This window comes from Hevea brasiliensis, chromosome 13 (assembly GCF_030052815.1).
Source record: "Hevea brasiliensis isolate MT/VB/25A 57/8 chromosome 13, ASM3005281v1, whole genome shotgun sequence".
Lineage (NCBI taxonomy): Eukaryota > Viridiplantae > Streptophyta > Magnoliopsida > Malpighiales > Euphorbiaceae > Hevea > Hevea brasiliensis.
Genome location: NC_079505.1, coordinates 70,638,137 through 70,646,421, shown reverse-complemented (window position 1 = coordinate 70,646,421; position 8,285 = coordinate 70,638,137). Strand labels below are relative to the sequence as shown.

The following is an 8,285-nucleotide window of genomic DNA, read 5'->3' as shown; positions in this document are numbered from 1 at the left end:
TTGTTGGGTTGTTGTTGGTAATCTGGGTTTGGGTTGGATTGCTATATGAGATAGGTTTTGAGCTTTTCTCTTTTATGCTTTATGTAATTAGACGATGTTGTATCTACCCATTGGGCCTTGTTTAATACATTGTGGTGCATTTTCAAAAAAAAAAAAAAAATCCACTCAAAATTTCTAGGGTTTTCTTGTATGGGTTATGGGTTGGTATTTATCTTTTAGGCTTTTGGTGATTTGGGTTACATAGGGGTACATTTCTACAATGAGGCCTTGGGCCTTGGACTTCTATTGCTCTTTTACTGCTTTATACTTAATGAAATCCTTTTATCTTTCAAAAATAAAAGAGTCATAATAATGCAAGTAACAATGCACCAAAGCTCTAAATAATTTCTTCTCTATAAGATTTTTTTGTAGTTTTTTTTTTTCTTTTTATTGCCTATCCACAGTCTCTTTGTTAAGCTATAAGCTCCAGCCTCCAGGAGCGGAGGGGGTGGGCCAAGGCTTGGCCCAACACTGGAAAAAAAAAACCTTAAATAAATATATAAAAGTCGATAGAAGAAAGACAATAAGGATTAGGAGTTGTGGCCTTTCAAATATTTATAAAAATTTTAAATAAATGTGATATAGTTTATATAATTTTGTTTAATTAATTTCTCAAATTTTTTGTTTTTGAACGAATTTATAGTTTAATTTAAGTTAAAGCATTAGAGTTATTTACTTATTAATAAATAAGTACCAAAGGGTAATTAAAAATTATTTATTCAAATTTTATTTCATAAATTGAAATTTTAATAATTATAGTAATAAAATTTACTTCTATTTATTATATATAAAATTTATTATAATTTTTAAAACAAGTAAAAAATTTTATACTTTAATATGTTATGTATATATATAATAAATAAATTTATAATATAAATAAATATTTTGCTAATATATATTTTTTTTACCAAATTACATCGGACAAAGCATCAAAATTAATTGATTTTCAAAGAAAGCTTATCAACTTAAGTATTTGAATTAGAAAAAAAAAAAGCTAAAATATCAAAAAAAATTTCGGAAATTCTTGTTTTGTAATTTTCATGAAAGAAAATTAACTTGAGTAATAAAGTATGATCATAAAAAGAAGGAGAAAGCTAAATATTCCTAGAAAAGCATGCATGCAGCAACTAGAAATATTATAAGAATTGTTATTATTATTATTATTATTATTATTATTTTTTATAATCTCAAATTTTTAAATTTTTTAACATTTTATTTTTAGAAATAAATACTTAACAATTTAGATATTATTTAAAATTTATGAATCTTCTCCGCATAATGTGAACTTTGTTGATATAGGAATTTCTGGCCTCCCACAGTGGGTGTTTTAAAACAAAGGAAATTAAGTTTGAAAAGGTGGGATTGTAAATGTCAATTGATGGAATGGAAGCACCAATTTTTGAGTTTTCCAACAAAAATAAACGTCACGTACTTCATCGTTGATAATTCTATACCAATCTGCCATTTCAGTGATCAAAATTGTCAAATTCAACTATTGGTTAATACGTATTAGCGTGTGTGTGTCAACCACTCATAAAATTCAATCATTCATATCACGAGCAAGGTTTTCAAATTTCAATAAGATAAGTTATCCTAAATTTTAGAGATTAAAATTAAGATATTTTTAAATTTAAAAATATAATATAATATTTTTTAAATTTTAAAATTTTACGTATAAAATAATTTTTAATTCTTAATTGTTGATTTATAAATAATAAGTTGATATGGATAATTTAGAGTGATAATAACATATTAAACTATTGTTATTTTTTTGAAGGTAAAGTACTTCTAATTAACTGCTATACATCTAGCTTTTCATTTTTTTGTATGGTTGAAATTCTTTCATGATTGATTTGTAAAGAAAATCATAACTGATTTGTTACTATCATATGGAGCATAGAGAATTGTCATGTCACCATTGCTCTAAATTGTATTAACTGTCTATTAGAGTAAAAAAATTATGTAAAATTTTAAAATTTAAAAAAAAATTTATTGTATTTTTAAGTTCAGGGTAACTCTATTATAACCATTGAAATTCATGAACAACTATTGAAATTCATCTAATTCTAATCTCATTAATTGGTGAAAGTGAAAAAGAATTAAAAATTTAAGATTTAATATATTATGTGATTTAATTATTTCAACGAATTAATTTTTTGTTCAATTTTTAAGATATATTCCATTAGATATATTCTACCAGTCGACAAAATGAAATGATTAATATTTAAGTACAAGCTTGAGAGAATGCTCTAAAAATAACCAAATACAATAATTTCAAGTTCTAAAAATATTTTTATTTATGTTTTCTTTCATTTATAATTAAATAATATAATATCAGATCCCTAAAATCATTTTATTTTCTTAAATTTACTTTCTCAAAAAGGTGATACTGTACTGTTATTTCCATAAATAAAATGTCTAAAAGCCACATCCTGCTAAATAAAAAATAATTTTCTTTTTAATTTTTCGGTATTATAGCTTAATTATCCGAAAATTAATTTGTTAATCTTCCCCTGATATCCCTTAATTCAAACAGGACGATAGTATGCTTGATTAGTATATTAATGACAGGGCATTGTACATTCTAGGCATGAATCCAAGAAACATATCAAGAAAAATACTATCATAAATTCCCTGTAATCTGTTTTTTTCTTTCTTATAAGTAAAAATTTTATTATTATAAAATAGGAAAAATTTAGCACTTATTCAATAAAAATTTAGTCAGTAATTTATTCAAATACACCCAACCTCAGATATAGCATGCTAAGTGAAAAGAATAACAATAAAATATCCTATCGAAATGATATAGAATGGCATAATAATAGAATATCCTATTGACTTAGCATGGATATAACATGCCGTGTTAGCATATTACATGAAATAAAACAATAGAATGTAAGTAAATATATATAAATACAATTACTATATATAGAATGGCATAATAATGCTAAGTGAAAAGAATAACAATAAAATATCCTATCGAAATGATATAGAATGGCATAATAATAGAATATCCTATTGACTTAGCATGGATATAACATGCCGTGTTAGCATATTACATGAAATAAAACAATAGAATGTAAGTAAATATATATAAATACAATTACTATATATATATATTAACCGCTTATTTATCATTTCACGTAGAGAGTCTCCGTGTACTATATTCCTATAATGGCAGTAAAGAAACAAAACAAGCGGCTGGTCCCGAGAAGAATCCAACAGGCAGCCAATATCATAAATGCCATATCATACAATTAAATATCACCAACTCAGCATAGCAGATTTCGGTTGCTCCTTGCCTACAAATACAAGTTAAAAGATGAAGTTTAAGCAGGAAGAAAATAATCATCACCCTCAAAAATGAAGGTTTCAATATGTTTTATCATTTTTATTATTTCAGTTTCTTTAGCAGCTTGCGATGATTCAACCTTGGAAAGCTTTCTCCAATGCCTTCCTACTCATGTTAACTCCTCTAACCCAATAGCTAAAGCCATACATAAGCCTTCGGATCCCTTTTTTCAGTCCACCCTAGAAGCCTATGTGAAAAAACTGAGATTTCTGACCCTACAACCCCAAAACCTCTTGCTATTATAGCCGCCGCACATGAATCCCATGTCCAAGCAACTGTTATTTGTGCCAAGTCTCATGGCTTGCAGATCAGGATTCGGAGTGGTGGCCATGATTTCGAGGGTCTTTCCTACACATCAAAAGTGCCATTTATCATCCTTGACATGTTCAATTTTCGCAAAATTGTTGTTCAGCCTTACCAGGAAGCTGCATGGGTTGAAGCAGGAGCAACCCTTGGTGAACTTTACTACCAGATTGCCAACCAAAGCAGCATCCATGCTTTTCCTGCTGGGATCTGCCCTACTCTAGGCACTGGAGGTCACTTTAGTGGAGGAGGATATGGGAACTTGATGAGAAAATTTGGTCTCTCTCTGGACAATATCGATGATGCACGAATAGTTGATGCCAATGGTAGAATTCTCGACAGACGAACCATGGGAGAAGATCTATTTTGGGCACTTAGAGGTGGTGGCGGAGCAAGCTTTGGGGTCATTCTTTCTTGGAGGATCAAATTGGTTAGAATTCCTGAAAAAGTAACCGTGTTCAGGGTGGGCAGGACCTTAGAACAAGGTGCAACTGACATCGTTTATCGGTGGCAGGAAGTTGCTCCTGAGCTAGATAATGATCTTTTCATAAGAGCAATGCCAACAATTGCGAACGGTACACGCAAGGGTGACAAGACGATTCAAGTACTTTTCATTGGCATGTTTCTTGGAAAAACTGACAGACTTCTTCCATTGATAAATAAGAGCTTTCCTGAGCTGGGTTTGCAGCGAAAGGATTGCGAAGAAGTAAGCTGGATAAAATCAACACTTTTCTGGGCAGAGTTTCCCAAAGGAACACCGATTGATGTTCTGCTCCAGAGACCTAACACAACACTATTCCTTTCCAAAGCTAAGTCTGATTATGTAAAAGATGTGATTCCAAAGTCTGGTCTTGAGGCAATTTGGAAGTCGATGCTTAAAGTGGGGCGGATGTTCATGCAATTTAACCCTTACGGAGGAAGAATGAGTGAACTTGCAGAAACTAGCAGCCCATTCCCTCATAGAGCTGGATACAGGTTCTTGATTCAATATTCTACGAATTGGGAAGAAAAAGATGGGATTGATACAGAAAAGCAGGTAAATTTGTTAAGAGAAATGTATGATGCAACGGCTCCATACATGACCAAGGAACCAAGAGAGGCTTTTCTCAACTATAGAGATCTTGATATTGGTAGCAATCCAAGCAACCATACAGACTTTAAGACAGCTAAAGTTTATGGGCTCAAGTATTTTAAGAACAACTTCTTCAGGTTGACAGAGGTGAAAGCCAGAGTTGACCCTGATAATTTCTTCAGTCATGAACAAAGTATTCCACCTCGACATGCTAATCATAATTAATCGAGTAATTAACTCATTGTTATGTTCATGTATTACTTATAATGATACAATTATCAAATATATAGAATAACATCCGTTGCTTTGCTCATGAATGGCATCAATGAAAACTTTTTTACTTTCTTTTCATACAATTAACTTCTATTGAATTCGGGACTTTACAGCTTAGAAATGATTCCATAGCATTAAGTTAAGGCACAATAATCTTTTTCTTAATAATCTTTTTCTTTTTTTCTTTTTAGGAATACAAGGTCCTATTTTTAAAACTCATTTCTTTTTTTATATTATTTTTATTTTTATATTCCATATGTATTTATCTAGTCCAATGATCAGGACTAATGGGTAAAGTGCTCTCAATGGGTATTTTCTCCATCCACGAAAATAAAACACTTGCCCTCGCTTAAATAATAAGAGTGTCGAACCACTCATACTATGCACCTGTTGATTTTCAAAATTCATTTTTAATAAACCAGTAATTAATTTTTTTAAATACCTAAAATTTATCATAACTAATCCAAATTAACATTTTATATTACTATGTAACATATACTTCCATATTTATAGAAATATGCATGATCTATCATATTTAAATACTCTCCACAGTTCAATTCGAGTTGAGTAATTGAGATTTTATAAAAGTTTAATTTAAATTTTCAGAAAATGATAATTTTTATTGAGAAGTGAAATCTCAATCAGTAATAATAAATTCTATAATTAAAATTATACTAATATGAGTCTTAATTTTTAATTCTCTATGTAACGTTAGTCGCATGGTAATGATTTTATTATCCCTATAAAGTCTTTATATCATCAAGTATGATAATGGCAATTTTTAATGCAAGGTGATTTTATTCTCAATTCCAATTTTAATGAAAGACTATTATATTACTGCTTGATATTTTTATGTCTCCAAAAATATTATTGCATGTCTTGATGAAATGTTGATTTCTTTTTCATCTTCAGATGATATTATTTTACATTTTTAAAGTGATAATTATATATTAAAAAGTTTTTTTAATTCTCTTTTGGGTGTTTTTGTTGCATATTATAAATTTTCGTTTAGAATATAATAAGATAAACTAAAAATCTTATTTTAAGAAGTAATTCTAGCAAAATCCTATTTTATAAAAGTTTTTATTCTAAAAATAATATCTATATATGCAACTTAATTAGTTTCATGCTTATATATGCTAAATGATTTTTTTTTATTATTAAATTTCATTCACAATAAGAAAACAATTAATTCAAGGCATTATTCATTGACAACATTCGCTAGTTTCATGGTATTGCATGCTTTTGCAATATAACTAAATCAATGATTTTTCAAAATATAAATAAAAATATTGAAGGACAAACAATAATCTTTTAAAAAAATTTTAAGAAAATTTTTAATTTTGAAAATTTTTAAGGGATAAATAATAATTTCAAAAAAAATATTAAAATTAATGAGTAAAATTTTAATTTTAAAAACTCTTGGCCCCCAAGCCTCTACCTAGTTTCACGCTTACATATGTATTAATTTTTACATAACTCAAATAATAATAATAATAATAATTTATCCAAAAGATTTTTTTATAAATTTTTCGTCATTGTTTTCAAGAAATTATAAATCAAGGTTAATCAATAACTGCAATAAGAAATATTATTGGCACATTATTAACACAAAGCAATTACTTCATTTAATGCTTAAGTGAAAATGACACTATTTATTATTAAATTTAAGAATAATTAATTGCATTCTATATTTAAAATATAATACTAAATTGATTTAGTTTCCTTGTCTGGAACTAATTTCCATGTGAAAAGGAGATTTTTAACTCTAGACAAAATCTATTATTAAACAATTTTACACTAAGTGGAATTAGTGAGTACTATTCATTATACAAGGACACCTTGTTTGGCCTTCGATCTCTCAAATGGCTACAAGCGATTGAGATTGCCAAATGAGCTTTGTCGCCTCCTTGAAGAGTCTTGAACTTAGTTTCCTTTTTGACCTTGTAGATGGCCGAGATAATGGTTGTTATTAGGGGATCTTCTTTGCTCGATTGGGCTACGATAGCTTGCTTGCTTTCTAGTGGCCAGTTTTCCTTTGCTTTGCTTCTATGATTGGTGTCTTTTGGCTGCTAATACCTAGGCGCTACAGGCGATTCTACTTTCGTCTCTCTATTGTTTGACTTATGATATATCAGTCAAATCCACTTATATAGAGACTTTCCTCTCTCTAACTTATTTAGAGTGAGATTTTCCTTTCAAAGGTTGGGTTTTCTTAAGGGTATCAGATCTTCATTTTCTCAGTTGTTTAGTGCCATCCCTTCCCTTTTCGGGTAGGGGATGGTTTTCATCTCCTTCCTAGAGCATAGGTGAAGAAGCGGAAGCATGGTGATTAGTTCATTGGAGCATTGAATTTAAAAATTTTCTTCTAGGGTTACATGTATCATGCCACATCTCTTATATGCCTAATTAATTTCAATGTTGAATTACATATTAAAACACTTTTAAAATGTATTAGGATCTATGTTTGCCATTCAAGATTGTGAATTAACAAATTAATTCAATTAAACCCTAGTTTAAAAGAAGAGTTTGAGCACTAACCTCTTTGATGCACTATGAATGCAATTGGCACCTTTAGGAAGCACTTAGGACCCCAAGTGTTGTCCCTCTAGCTTGTCCACACCAAGATCACCAATGGGCAGCCCCCAAAATCAGCTTCTCAAGCCTTGTCAACTGATAAACCCAATTCATATAGATATTTTAGGGTAGTTTTGCATCCATTTTGCCTTTTTAGTTTAGTAATTTTATACATTTAATGCTTATTTTAGTTAATTTGAAATTTTAGTTTCATTATATTTGATTTTCGAAATTTTAATGTTTTTGATAGGTTTTAATAAGGTTTAAAGGCAAAAAGGTCCATATAGAAGAAATTCAAAGTGATTTGAAAGCTTAAAATAGAGTGAAAAGTGAAGAAAATTTGCTTAAAGGAGAAGACTAGCTGAGACTTTGAAGGACCTCCACATGCCCCGTGTTAAAGGTCGTGTGAAGATAAGAGTTACCTAGCAGAAATCAACATGAGGCACATAAATTCACACTGGGTCATGTAAACAGAGACTTCGGAACAAAACACGCCGAAAGTTTCATGGGCCTCCACATGCCTCGTGTGGCGGGTCGTGTAAACAGAGATTTTAGAGAAAACACGCCGAGACTTTCAAGGACTCCCACATGCCCCGTGTAGCTGGTCGTACAAAATCTAAAGGCTCCTCCTCTGAATCAACATGAGGCATGTGGAAAACAATAGAAATC

The 8,285-nt window shown here is 29.8% G+C and overlaps 1 pseudogene; it reads left to right on the top strand.

Annotated features, from left to right (window-relative positions):
• Positions 1-3,364: 3,364 nt before the first annotated feature.
• LOC110655767 (berberine bridge enzyme-like 7) lies at positions 3,365-5,006 on the top strand (annotated as a pseudogene).
• The last annotated feature ends 3,279 nt before the right edge of the window (positions 5,007-8,285 follow it).